Raw genomic sequence first — 15,550 nt, forward strand, 5'->3', positions numbered from 1 at the left:
GCCAAATGCTTCTTCCAGATCTTGATGATGGTCCAAACCACGCACTGATTTAACGATCATATCATCAACGTAAACTTCCATGTTTCTTCCCACCTGTCCAGCAAAAACCCTATCCATCAATCTTTGGTAGGTCGCCCCAGCATTCTTTAATCCAAACGGCATGGTGCGATAGCAATAGTTGACTCTGGCGGTCATGAAAGCCGTTTTGTCCTCGTCTGCCGGGTGCATGCGGATTTGATGATAACCAGAATAAGCATCCATCAAGCTAAGCAGTTCGTTGCCCGAGGCACCATCAACGAGACCATCAATGCTGGGAAGGGGATACAAATCCTTTAGGCATGCCTTGTTTAAGTCTGTGTAGTCCACGCACATTCGCCATTTTCCATTCGCCTTCTTTACCATCACGACGTTCGCCAACCACGTCGGATATTTCACTTCCCTGATGAATTCTGCCGCCAGCAACTTGTCAACTTCCTGTTGAACCGCTTTTCCTTTGTCTCCGCCCAAGCGCCGCCTGAGTTGTGAAACTGGCTTGACACTTGGATTCAATGCTAATCGATGGCAGATGAAGTTTGGATCAATTCCGGGCATGTCCTTGCAGCTCCAAGCAAACAAATCTAAGTTCTCACCTAGCAACTTTGTCAGGCGCGTCTCCTGCTCGTCTGTCAATCTGGTCCCAATCTTCAAAGTGCGATCGCCAAACTTTAGCGCCTTTGTTTCCTCAATTGGCGTGGGTCTGTTCACTCGCCCTTCGCCACGTAGGTCAAGATTTTCATCCGAAGTTTCAATTTCATAACATCTGTGTCCGACCAACGCACTCTTCTTGCCATACAAGTTGAGGCAATTATTATAACATTCCCTCGCCATCTTCTGGTCAACCTTCAGCTTGCCAACCTTTCCATTGCTTAGTGGATACTTGACCGCCAAGTGGGCTGTTGAAATTACAGCCCAGAGGCGATTCAATGTATTTCGCCCAATGATGACATTGTAAGATGCCACCACCTGGAGAACCAGATACCTTACCTTCAAAACCCTGGCACACTCATCCTCCCCGAATATTGTGTCTAGATCAATGAATCCTCGCACCATTACTTGCTCACCTGCAAAACCCACCAAGGTTCCCGCATATGGAGTCAGATCACTGTCAGTCAGTCCCAACTTGTCATATACATCGCCATAGATGATATCAGCCAAACTTCCCTGATCCAGGAGTACCCTTCTAACGTTGAAACTATTCAGCCTTAATTGCACTACTATTGGGTCGTCCTTGTGAGGTTTTTTCCCCTCAAAGTCTGCCATCGAGATTGTTATGTCAGGGTGCACGAATCCGAAAGCAACTTCATGAACTGAATTAACTGCACGAACATGGCATTTCCGCGCCGCATGGGTGTCGCCACCACCGCCGAATCCCCCAGCGATGGTGTTTATGGTCCCTACGGGCGGTCCTGAGTGTTGAGCGAACGTGTCATCAGCCCCTTTTGTGGCGATAGCCGCTGATTCTTGCTTTTTCTTGGCCTTAGTGTCAGTTCGCTCCTCCTCTCGCTTATGCGTTTTGTTGTGATCGTCGTTGTTGCGTCGCTGGCCTTGGCGATTTCCTTGATATCCCGCCCGAATCAACTTATCAATCTCCCGCTGCAAAGTCCAGCAGTCGTCCGTGTCGTGCCCGACGGACCGATGGTATTCACACCAGTTCTTGGGATTGGCGTCCCGTGGTTGATACTTCGGGGCCTCTGGCTCATCCACTAGATTTGTGCCCCTCGCCTCGCGGAGCATATCAGTTAAATCTGTGTTCATCACCATGTCAGCCTCCTCCCGCTGGCGATGAGACTTAGATTGCCAAGGCCGGCGTTGTTCGTAATCATCACGCCGTGGATACAACTGCTCCTTGGTCGGCTTCAATACTGCCTTCCCTTTATCTTGTCTTTGCTGCTTGCCATCCCCCTTATCTTCGCCATTCTTATCTTTTTTCGCGCGCTTGGGTGACGTGTCGCCTTTTTCCAGTTTCGCGCGCTTTCTTTTGAAAGTATCGCCTTCCTCGTCAAGAATATAAGTGCTAGCGCGAGCACGCATCTCTTCCATCGAACGTGCCGGCTTGCGTGTCAACTTGTTGTTCAACCCTCCCGGTAACAAACCATTCTTGAATGCTAGAGCACAGGCTCGAGGCTCCTCGTCCTCTACCTTGACCGATGCAGCGCTGTACCTTGCCATGTACTCCTTCAGTGACTCTCCTTCTTGTTGGCAAATGTTGTATAGGTCATTGATCGTCACCGGCTGATTCTTATTCGCCGAGAATTGCACTAGAAACTTGGATGAGAAGTCTCTGAAATTCGAAATCGATCCGCGCGGCAAAGTTGTGAACCATGCCATCGCCGTCGATTTGAACGTCGATGGAAACATCCTGCACTTCACCGCATCTGATGCCGCAATTATCACCATCTTCGTGTTGAAATACAGAAGATGATCCTTCGGATCAGAATCTCCACTGTAAGAATCCAGAACTAACGTTTTCATATTATCTGGAATCGCCACACTATCAACGTCCTCCGAGAACGGACGGAACTCAGCTACGGAATCCGCTTCTCTGCTTCCATCATCTAGTTGCTCGCGGCGGTAGAAATCCAACTGAGCTTGTAAATGCTCATTCCGCTGCTGGATGTCGCCAATGTTGCACATCATACGGCGCCATTCCTCCTGCGTCACAGCCGGTTGTCGCTCCGGAGTAGGTGAATTCTCTAGTGAGCGTTCCGGAGATCCGATCTGCGAAGGCGATGGAGGAGGTGGTGATGGAGGAGGAGAAGGCGGCAAAGAAGTACGCGTAGCCTGTACTCCCGCTGTTCGCATCGGAGATTCTAAAACAACTCGCTGAGGCCGCCGAGGCGGCGAGGTTCGGCGTCGCACCGGTAAATGATGTTGCTTCCTGCGTCGAGTCTCCATCTAAACTAGGAATGACACAAACTCGATCGTAAAACAAGCACCGATCACAGAAACAAACCAAGAAAAAGTTTAGAATCACCGAATCGTAACCATAAATCGCCTCTTTGCACAATCAGTCCACGTGAATGTGAATAGAAAGTTTATCGATCCCCACCGACGGCGCCAAATGTTCTTGGAATGAACATTGAAGATAGGGATAGTACCTAGAGAATGGAAGAATGTGCTAGAGAGAGAATGAGAATGCTGAATTTCATGTGTTATTTCATCAAATGAGCAAAAGTCCTTTACAATTGATATCTACCTCCTATTTATAGAGCTTGGGTACTACCCATTGGGCCAATTGGGCCTCCGCGATTGAGGCCCAATTTAAGGCCAGGTACCCGCCCTTGGGCGGGCTGAACCCTGGGCGTTGCCCCTCTAGGGGCTCGCCCAGTCCAAAGGAAGAAATTTAAAATACTGCTTTAAGGTACCTGAGAAATCTTCAAGAAAAGCAATTTCACCTCACCCAGATTGGAAGAACGAAGATACGTTGTTGCCATTCAGTAAGAGTTCAAGAGCTTGTGGTCCACTCTGTGATCCATAGCTCCTTTCACTCTGATATCTCTGACCTATCAGATCCAAACCCAACGACCATGCAATGCACGGATATTGTTTATTTTTCAACCATTAATAAGTTTTTTTTGAAAATAAACATTAATAAGTTGTTTTTAAAGAAATGTGTTTGAGTATTTTATATTAAAATAATATTAAAAATGACACGAAGAAATAATAATGATATTAGTTACTAATTTTATGCGATAATATGTCAATATAGGTAAGTAAATATATATTTTGAAGAGTTTAATGGTTGTGCACTGTCAATGTAAAATATTTTTACACAAACGTCCAATCATTGAATGTCACGTATTCAAATGCATTTATGATTCTTTTTATTTTAATTAAATTAAAAACTTATTTTCTGATTTGGTAACCTATCATTGGATGTATGTGGAAAAAATGTTTACACTGACGATGTATTACCATTAAATTCTATTTTGAATAAAAAAAATCATATTGTTATTCCTCTTAGGATGAAAGGATGGCTCAAGTGGTAAAAACGATAAGCATATGGGTCGGGAGGAGAAAGTCTAAAGATAAATCCTTAAAAAGTGTAATTTATCTTTTTGATGTACCAAAAAGAAAAAATATGAAAGGAAGACATACTATTAATGTGTTTTTTTTTTAAATCAACCACATGATTAATGATTTATATTACAATATATATATATATATAAAAACAAACATAATTATAAATCAAACTCGATATATTTATAGAAGAATATGAATATAGGAAAAATAAATCAAATAGTTATCTTAATACACTATAAAATTTAAATAAATGAAATTGAAATGATGTAGAAAAAGTTTCGCAAGTTGGTTTGAGTAATACCATGAATGTATGTTAATATATAGATAGTCTCTTTCAAAAAAAAATATAGATAGTCTAAACTAAATAATAAACTAAAATCGAAATTTAAAATTATTTCTTTGTAACAAGATCAGTTTATACCGACTTCTTTGCTTAGTGAATGAGGTATTTGCAAGTGATCTGAAATAAGGAATAAATTCTTTGGACCGAAATTAAGAAACTTAAATGATGATTGAAACAATTAGGGATTCTATAAAAAAAACTTACATTTGGACCAATGAAAAATTATCAATATGGAGCAAACAAAAACTTACATTTGGAATATCATTGTAACAACAAATAGGAGAAAAACATGTGACATTTATGTTGCAATATGGCCCACTTTGGTAGATGGGCCTTATATATTACTAGTGTGATAACTCGTGCACTGCACGGAATTTGATGTTAGAATTTTTTAATAAATAAATTAGTTTTCATATAAATATATATATATAATTTTTAAATTATAAATAAGGAAATTGTGTATGAGTCAACCGTGTAATAATATATGAAGAGAAAAATTGAATAAATAAATGAAATTATGTTGTATACGACAAACATTTCAAAAACTTCCTTAAACACTACATTTACAGTACTGGTCAGTTGTTTACCCGACTCATACAGTATACAAAGTTTAAGATCATTTCTTGAGCGTACTCTAGAGAAAGCTACATATAACTGACCATGAGTGACGACGGACTCTGAAGGAAGAGCCCAACCTAAGATAGTGTTTGTCATTGGCTTTTGTTTATGGTTATTGCAAAACATGCTGCAATTGTAAACTTTCTTCTAAATTTAATTGAAAATTTAGAATCAAAAGGAACCAAATCTATTCTTGAAATATGCACTTTGTCATTAGCATTTGTTTGTATGATAACAGTTGCCCCAATAATACGTTCACAAAGTTCATCCACAATTAACCTGGTTCTACTCCATAAACCTGCTGCTTGGTCTATATTTCTCAAAAGCATGATTGCAGTACCAACTTTCAATAATAGTTTGTGGTTTGGGATTCCTGAACATTTAGTGTCGTTCAAAAATTCTGTGGTAACCCACTCACCTCGGATTTCAGAATCCTCATCAGATCGCAAGGCAAAGTCAGAGCTCAGATATTCATGTTCTGGTGCAGCTATCATGTCATGTATGTAAGTATTTATCATTTCAACAACCTCAAGTGTAGGGACCAATATTGCTTTATCTTGAAAGAATTTCAGGTTTTTCATTTTGTGTGTAAGGTCAGGATATACATATTTAATAAATTCCATTAATGGGTCAGGACTAATTGAGATGAGCAGATCTGGCGGATTTGAACATCATACTTTCCTGCTCCTGAATCAGGATGATCGTCATTTCCAATTTTAAGAATCCAATATGCAAACTCTTTGATTTCTTTTGCTTCATCGGTCGTCTCAGCCGCGGTTAGCCGCATATTCTTAGACAATTTCATAACTTTGCAATGCTTCCACAATGATGAAGAGTTTACATTAGTTTCCACAACTTCCTGTCTGCCTCTTCAAGTTATTATAGGTAATATTTGCTTAAAATTACATCCAAATATTACTACTTTTCCTCCAAAAGGTTCATGTAAATTTTCAACCTCATTAAATCTCACAGTGTAACGTCTAGAGCATCGAAACAAAACTTTTTCAACATTGTAGCTCCATCCCATATAATAAGGTTTGTTTCAAGCAGAAGCTTTGCTCGTAGACTTCCCTACTTTATATCCATTGCACTTGCAGGTTCCACCATAGCATCATTGAAAACTCTTTCATTCCGCGCCCTCCATATGGCCCATAGTCCTTGCAAAATTTGTGGAAGAGCATCCGCCAGCTAAGGTGATAAGAAGCTTTCAAGCCATTCCACCACATAATCCTGCACTTGAGCCGTTTGTAAGCTCATAGGATGTGCAAATCATGCCGCTCGAGCCCAATTGCATTGTAAAAGAAGATGGTTATGTGCTTCCAGAATATTCTAGCTACACATGACACAAGCTTCATATGTGGATGCAGGTTGGTCTGGCGAGAGTGGCACTAGTTTGGGTTGTTTGGCATGTGATTCCAATGGAGGTTTTACGTGTGCTGCAACAGAGTTCCTCACACCACAGCTTGATCCATTAGTGGCAGAGGCATCTGGTTTAAGGTGGTGTATGGCTATGACTCATGAACTGGAGCTGCAATGTGTGATTTTTGAATCGGACTCTGAGATATTAATTAAGGCGATGAAGCGAAGTTCTTGTACAATTACAATTCAACCACTGGTGGAGGATTGCAAAGAGTTGGCACAATGTTTCCATAAGGTAGTTTATTCACATCCAAAACATAAAGCTAATAAAGCAACTCACTCTCTAGCTTCGGTTGTCAATCTTTTTGGCCCTAGAATGTGGTGGGATGATTCCCCAGCCCCTATTGTTCATGATCCATTTGTTGATGCTTCCCCTATGAATCAATAATATGACGTACTTTCATTCAAAAAACAAAAATACTAATTAAAATTTAGTACATATTTTCTTTTAGAAAAGAGAAATTCATTGAAAAGGAATAAGTCTTGGGAACAAACTCTCCCAAGTAAGTTAAGGTTCAAAGCAACAAGAAAGGAAAACTACAGCAGAGAAAAAAAACTACAGAACCTAACAAAACAAGACACAAATTACAGAAATATAACAATAGAAAAGTAGAACAAAAACAAACAGCAGCAGCATAGTCAAGGAGTCTAATTATTCAACTTGATAATTCATGATTCTCACGTTACTCTTTCTCAAGTACCACGTCCCCAGAGCCAAAATACAATCAGCAGACATCACCAACCCGAATTAACAAATGGAGACAGCACCCACAAGCATGGCATTGCAGCTTACATCCCACAAACATGGGACTCTAGAACTCATCTCAATCCTCTTCAAATCAGCAATCTAAACAGTACCTATCAGGCAGGGGATAATGCAGAAACAGACTCGCAAAACATAGCTGAGACGCTAAGCAGCAGGGGAAGAAAAACCAGCAGCCAAAACAGCACAGCAACTTAGGTAGAGAAAATAGGATCAAGCAGCAGAGACGGACCCGATTGCTCAGAAAATCGAACCAGTAGCATCAAACTTGAAAGGACAAACCAGCAGGGAAACAAAAACAATCTTCCAGCGCCAAAACATATCCCGCGGTGGACAAACGGCAGCACCCATTAGAATTTACCCCAAACTGGGCAGGATCTTCGAACACCTGATTTTGCAAGGTGGTCTGCAAGGCCATTTGCCTCCCCGCAAATGTGAGAAATACCAAGACAATTCACATCAATCATCAACCTATCTATCTGAATTAAGTCCTGATACAACTTCCAGGGCCTGTTCTGTTCAGAGGAAACCCAACCCACCGCAAGAGCAGAATCTGATTCAATTAGGACGTGATGAAACTGGAATTGTTTACAGAACAAAAGCGCATTCAGGATAGCTTTAACTTCCGCCTCATAAGCCCAGGACGTTCCACCACTTGCAGAGAACACGCCCAGAATCTACCTAGAAGAGTTCCGTAGTACCCCCCCAAAACCACTCGGTCCAGGATTCCCCAAAGATGAGCCATCAACATTAAACTTTAGTACATTTTCAGGAGGGGGAACCAAGTGGCCGTGCGGGTGGATCGAGAGATTGATTTTAGGGAGATCGCGTCAAAATTTAAGAGAAAATCTGGTTGACAATTTGCTGGATGATGGTGACAAGCCTTGGGTCCGTGCGATTTCTGAGAAGTACATTAAGGCAGATGTTGTGCTTCAGGGGAAGGTTAGGAGCAGTGATTCTTATGTCTGGAAGAGTATTGTTAGGGCTATGGACTATGTGGGCAGCGGTTTTCAACCTCAATTGGGGGATGGTCTCTCTTCTGTGTGGTACGACAACTGGCTCGGCACGGGACGGTTGTGTGATCGTATTCCATTTGTTAACATAGCTGATACGCGGCTCAAGGTTGCTAAATTATGGCGTGGTGGAGCTTGGAATCTGGGTGTCTTATATACGGTCTTACCACCACCAATTCTGGGGGAAATTGAAAGTGTTCGGGTGCCTCGGTTATCTTCTCATCCAAATTTCATTCGATGGATGCATAGTGTCGATGGTCTCTACTCTCCCAGTTCCGCGTATCATAGCATGGGAACACCACAGGTTGGAAATTTTGGTTTGTGGAGGAAAATTTGGAAGCTTAAAATACCATAGAAGCTTCGTTTCTTCTTATGGCTGCTTGCCCATGGTGCTTTGCCCAAAGAATGTTAAGCGTTTCCAGTCTCACCTAGCAGCGACCGCCGCTTGTTCCAGATGTACTACAGAGACAGAGGACATCAACCACTTGTTTCGGTTCTCTCCAGATTCGCGAGACCTGTGGAGTAACTTCAGAACGATTCTGCCAGCTCCCGCTGCTCACGTCGAGGTCGATACTTGGCTTGCTGGTTTACTATTACACTGTCACGCCACTTTGGCTGTTGCAATTTTATGGTGGTGCTGGAGGTGGCGTAACCATAAATTTTTCAATGACAATGAGCTTCCTTTGAACATCATTCTGCGGTGCATCCTCCGGGATGAAGCCGTTTGGCGGAGTTCTCTTCAATCCCTGGTGCAAGAAGATCATATGGAGAATTTGGATACCTTCTCTTCTTCCCCGACTGTGCCCATTGCCGTTGACGGTAGCTGGAATCCCTCGGTGAGCAGGATGGGGTGTGCAGCTATTGTGAGGGACTCTTGTGGCAATTGGTTGTCTGCTATCTCTGTCAGTTATTGTAAGACCCTAACATAAATAATTAGATTATTGATTTATTTTCGACGTATTAATTATTTTGTGTGTATTATTCTATTTTAAATTTAGGTAATTATATTCCCAAGTTAGTTTTTTTTCTTTATAGAGATGACCTGCTCTAACAGGTCACCTTTGTTATTTACCTATGTTAGCCTATCAAGCATCACAAAGGGATATTCTTTATTCCTTTTCTTTCCCAACCACTTATTCAAAATATCTATTTTTCCTCTCATCCTCACACACTCTCTCTCCACGTGGGCCCCACCCACACCAATCAGAATTCAATACACTCTTTCTCCCTCATTCACTCCCTCACACTCTCACTCTCTCATTCTCCCCTCTCACTCGACATCTCTCTCCCTTTCTCCTCCTTCACTTCTTCTTCCTCCATCTCTGCAACAAACGCTTCCCTCCATGGCTGAGCAAAACGCCGCCACCCATGGCCAAGCCACCACCGCCACGAGCGCCCCTCTACTCACGGATGCCGCCACTAACCGCACCACCATCACCGTTCCTTCTTCTTCATCTCAAGGGAGCCACCATGAATGAACCACCACCACCTTGAGGCCACAGCCGCGAGCTCCTCTCCCCTGTTTCGCGAGCTCTGCCGCACCACCACCACGTCCAGAAGCGACGAAGAGCTAGAGAAAAACAAAACCCTAAGTTCAGCCACCTTCAAAGCCCGATCTCCGGCGAACCGCTCATCTACTGGAGAAACTAACACTGCCGTTGGACTCACCTCGTCGTGCGCTGCAAAACCCCTAAAGAAATTCTTCATTCCGACAACCTCCGCCGGAAGCCGCCGCCAGCCGCCGCCTACCACCGTCTTCTCCGGCGAGACCTTCGCCGGAGAATTTGCAGAACCTGAGTTGGATAGCTCTCGACCTCCTCATCTTGTATCCAAGGCCAACTCATTACTAAGAGCTTTGTGGTCCTCAGAGGAAGGAAAAGTTGCTGCTAGAGAAGAGACAGAAGTTAAATTCATAACCCTAGCAATGAGACTTGAGGGTATGAATAACGGAAACGCTTGGCGACGAAGCCAAAGGACAAAAAGAAGTGAGCCTACACGGAAAAGCAAGGATGTGATTGGATTGAAATTGCAGGTTAGGAAGAAAATTGGCTAAGGTAAGGGTAACTCGGTTTTAGCGCGTCTTTGAGTCTTGCATGCTTTTATCGCACTGTATGTGCTTGAGATGAAGATGTTTAAATTTGATTGGCATTTGATTATGACTGTTGTACTGAACTGGGAAAATATTTTCTGGAGGCTTCGGCCGGGTGAACTGATTGAGACGTGTGTCTCCGTTTTCTGGGCTTCGGCCATTGGTTATTGTTGGTTCTTTGATTATTGTTATGTGAAAATAGTGAACTGAGCTAGTATGCATAATTGAATTGATTTATGCTTGTTGGAAATATGAATAACATGTGGTTTAAAATTACCCAAGTGGCAATGAGGAGGTGTGGTCCTATCATTGTCCCGTCTTGTGTGACGCTATAAGTGGCGATGAGGAGGTGTGGTCCTATCATTGTCCTGTCCATTGTGACGCTATAAGTGGCGATCAGGAGGTGTGGTCCTATGATTGTCCCGTCTCGTGAGACGCTATAAGTGGCGATCAGGAGGTGTGGTCCTATGATTGTCCCGTCTCGTGAGACGTTATACGTGGCGATCAGGAGGTGTGGTCCTATGATTGTCCCGTCCATTGTGGCGCTAAGTGGCATTCAGGAGGTGTGGTCCTATGATTGTCCCGTCTTGTGAGACGCTAAGTGGCGATGAGGAGGTGTGGTCCTATCATTGTCCCGCCTTGTGAGGCGTATAAGTGGCGGTCAGGTGATTGTGTTCACCCGGTTGTCCCGCCTTGTGTGGCGCAATAAGTGGCGATGAGGTGGGTTTGTCCCACGGGATTGTCCGGTCTTTTGAGACGTTATAAAGTGGCGATGAGGTGGGTTTGTCCCGCGTGATTGTCCCGTCTTTTGAGATGCTAAAGTGGCGATGAGGTGGGTTTGTCCCACGTGATCGTCCCGTCTTGCGAGACGTTATCAAGTGGTAGTGGAGTGAATATTTTCACATGACTATCCCGTCCTTCGAGGCGTTGCTTAGTGACAGTGGAGTGGATATTTTCACAGGATTGTCCCGTCTTGCGAGACGTTATTGTTTGATTTATATTGTTGAGGATTATTGATATCTGATTTGTGTTTATATTGTTATGGATTATTGATATCTGATTTTTCGTTATATTGTTGAGGATTATTGATATCTGATTCGTCGTTATATTGTTGAGGATTATTGATATCTGATTTGTCGTTATATTGTTGAGGATTGTTGATATCTGATCTAATGTTATATTGTTGATATTATTGTCATATGATTTGATTCTATACTGTGGAAGTTGTGGATATCTGAGTTATATGTTGTTAAGTTGATGTGTGAATAAATATTACCTTGTTAAGTTGTTGATATCTGAGTTAATATATAGGTTGTTAAGTTGCTGATATCTGAGTAGAAATATTGTTGAGGTTGTTGATAGTTGATTTAAATCTATAATGTTGAATATATGTCGTCATCTATCTTGAATTAGGTTGCTAGCGTATGTGCCATGTTATGCACTTATATCTGAATAGCATGTTTTTCTCTTTCATACGTGGTAATGGCATGGAGTTAACCCTTTCTATTTGCTATTTGTTGTTTGGGCGCTTAACGCTATTAGGCGATGGAGAATCTTCGATGGAGCTTGACCTTCGTACGAGTCGGAGAGGAGAACTTGAAGAACTGTGGAAGACTTGAAAAATAGAGTCGGGTGTAGAGTTAGAGCCTTGAGTAAGAGTGCTAACCATTATTGGTTTAAGCTTGCATAACGGGTTTAGAAATTTATATTTGAGGTTTCGGGTACTCGCCTTGTTCAAGGCTTGAGGTAAATCCCTTTGTGGTTGGGAGTATGCATGACATGTTTTGGAAATACTTCGAAAAGAAAAAAATATACTCGTGTTTATGTATCATTTTGGAAAACATTGCATATTTATTTTATTAGATTGTTACCGTAACCCCCTGAAATTCGGGGCGTTACAGTTATGCTTTTGGCTCGGCCTTTCTTGCAGAGATTCTTGCTATGGAGCTGGGGCTCCGTCATGCTCTAGAGATAGGCTACACCGAGGTCTCTTGCTCGTCTGACTGCTCGAAGGTTATCCATGCTCTACATGAAGGGACCAACATCACAAGCTACTGGAATAGGGAGGAGATATGTCGCGTTCGTACTGTTATGGCAAGTATGCAGCATGTTACTTTGTTCTAGGTTGATCGAGCCAAGAATAACACGGTTGACAAACTAGCCCGAGAGGCTTGCCGTCAAGGCTCACCGATTAAAGTTTGGAAGCAGCCACCTTCCTTCATTTATGATTCTTTGTTTTTAGATTCTCTTAGTTAGTTTTGTCGTTTTGTTACTTTTCCTCCTATAACCAAAAAAGCACCATTATTTTTTCAATTTTATATTATTTCTTTCAGTTAATAGTTAGTATTTTTTAAAAAAATATTTTCTTTTAATTAATATAAAATTTTGTTAAGTCAGGTTTAATATTTTGTTATCAAAAATTAATAGGTTAAAAAAATTAACAGATAAAATATAAAAAATAAATGGCTAATTAACTAACTATTGATAATATGTGATATTTTTTGTATGAATTTTCACCATCATTAATTATTGTATTTTATTTTAAAAATTATTGTATTTTGAGTCGTCAATCAACTATGAGATTAAATTTTTACACTGTTAGTGCATAGAAATTAATCTCATTAACTATTGATAATATGATTTATTTTGTGTATGAATTTATACCGTCTTTAATTATTGTATTTTCTTTCAAAAAAATTATTTTATTTTGATTTTTTCAAAAATTATATTTTTATTTAATTTAATAGTAAATATTTTTTTGAAAAATATATACTCAAGATTTATATTTTATTTTCGAATAATTGTAGTTTTGTAAGTCAGATTTAATTATTTCTTATTTTAATAGGTTAAAAAGTAAAATATATACCAAATAAAAAACAAAGATTTATAATTTTCTCTTAAAAGGAAATAATGATTATTAACTTTTCTCAAAAATAAACTTCCATATAAATATTAACTATATGTGCTATTTCTGTAAAAATTGAAAACATCATTAGTTTTTACAGTTTGATTCTTCTGAAAAAGTATGTTTGGAGTTTTTATTTTGATTTAAGTTTAAGAGTTAATATTTTTCAAAAAATATTATTTTTTCAAATAAATATAGAATTTTTTTAAACAAATAAATATGCACTATCAGTGTAAAGAAGTTTTAAACTGTCATCTAATTATTGTATGCCACGTGAGATAAATAATTCTATTCTTCGTTTATTTAATTAAATTACAATTATAGTTTATGACATGGCGGAAAATAATTGGAGCCTGTGTAAAAAGAGTTTACACTGACAGTGTATCTTTCCTTTTCTCAATAAATATATAGATTTGCGTTTTAAGTTATGATCGATATTTTGTTATTAATACAAAATACTTTAAACCACGTTTAATGAAAATTTAATGAAACTTCAACATATGTGTTTCTATAATTTCAATTCATAATTTGTTTCTATACAAGCGTGATACCATTAATGAAATTTCAATTGTTGTCTACGGTCACTGAGCAAAGCAAGTCCATAAAAACTAGATATTATACCCGTGCGTTGCACGGGTTTACTTACTATATTTTTTAACATTATATAAAAATTATTATAGTTTAACTAAATTAAAATTAAAATATTTTTTAATTATAAATAAAAAAAATGTGTTAAGTATTTTATGGCAGCCTGAGGTTATGTATTTGTTGTTGTTATTGACATTTTGGTTGTTGTTTGTGTTTTGAGTACTCTTTTTCCTTCCCTAGGGTTTTTCCCACTGAGTTTTTCCTAGGAATGTTTTAATGAGGCTCAAGCATAAGTTGTTTTAAGCACCAAAATGTTTAATGAATTGGCAAGGATGCACGGGACATTCTTGTATTGATTTAGCCCCTATTTTTCAAGAGAGGGTTGTTCTCATGTACATCTATATTGTAATAATAATATAATTTCTTTTGTATAAATAATTAATATTACTCAAATTTAACTATTAGCATAGAAATCATTTTAACAATTAAGTTTTTTATTTATTTAATAATATGAAAAATAATTAATTTAATTTGAAATATTTAAATTTCGTAAGAAATGTTAAGTAATAAATGTTTAATGTCATTAAATAAGTTTTAATATCATTTTTTATATTTTTTACCTGGAAAATCATTTACTCTTACATGCCAAGACCAATAAGTGATAACTTAAATAGTCTTTTTTTATAAAAAAATAGCCTAAAATATTATCTTATGAATTTAATTTTTTTCAGCTTATTTGGTTTGTGAATGTTTTCTCACAGCCAATAGTCATGATACTAATCCCTTGAGCCTATACGATCACGTTAAGTGAATAGGACAGACCTCTCACAACAAACATTTATTCAACTTTAGTCATTATTATTTTTCTCTATTATGCTTTCTCGAGTAATTTTTACTAATATATCATAGATAGAAAATATTTTTTTTAATAATGCATAAACATGTTATAGTTAATATTAAATACCTTTTAGCGGCATTTGTTTTTCAATTTAAATTTTTTTATCCATATTATTTATTATCAAATAATTTTTATTTTTAATATTTGTCAAATGAAAAACTAAAGATAATTTCATGTTTTTTTAAGTTGTTGAATGTTGTTATTTAATGTAAGTAGTTGAATATTTTTTGATAATACAATTTTTTTCAGTTTTTATTATTTTTTCATATATTATTACAAAGAAAATTTATTATTTCTTAATGTATTTTAATACCAAGGTATGAGAGTTTTATGATTTAAAGTATTTAATGTAAAGCTCAAGTCTCCTTTACATATAAATATCTTTTTTAATTTTAAAACTATTTTATCTAAATTATTTATTAGTAAGTATTATTTTATTATTAATTTTAATTTTTAATATTTGTCAAATGCAAAACTCAAGTAAATTTTAAGCTTATGAATGTTGTTATTTAATGTAAGTAGTTGAATAGTTTTTGACAATATAAATTTTTTCAATTTTAACTTTATTATTTTTAATATATTTATTACAACTTTTTTGTTTTGTTTGGATTCTTTTAATACAATGCAACACTTAAGTTTTGCTTATGTATTTAATACTAAAACGCAAGTGTGATTTATATATATATATAGAAGATAGATAGATTTAAAAGTATTTTATTTAAATTATTTAATAATAAATATTATTTATTATTAATTTTAATTTTTAATATTTGTCAAATGCAAAGCTCAAGTCAATTTTAAGTTTATGAATGTTGTTATTTAATATAAGTAGTTGAATAGTTTTTTTATTAA

The sequence above is a fragment of the Lotus japonicus genome, chromosome 3, assembly GCF_012489685.1.
Source record: "Lotus japonicus ecotype B-129 chromosome 3, LjGifu_v1.2".
Lineage (NCBI taxonomy): Eukaryota > Viridiplantae > Streptophyta > Magnoliopsida > Fabales > Fabaceae > Lotus > Lotus japonicus.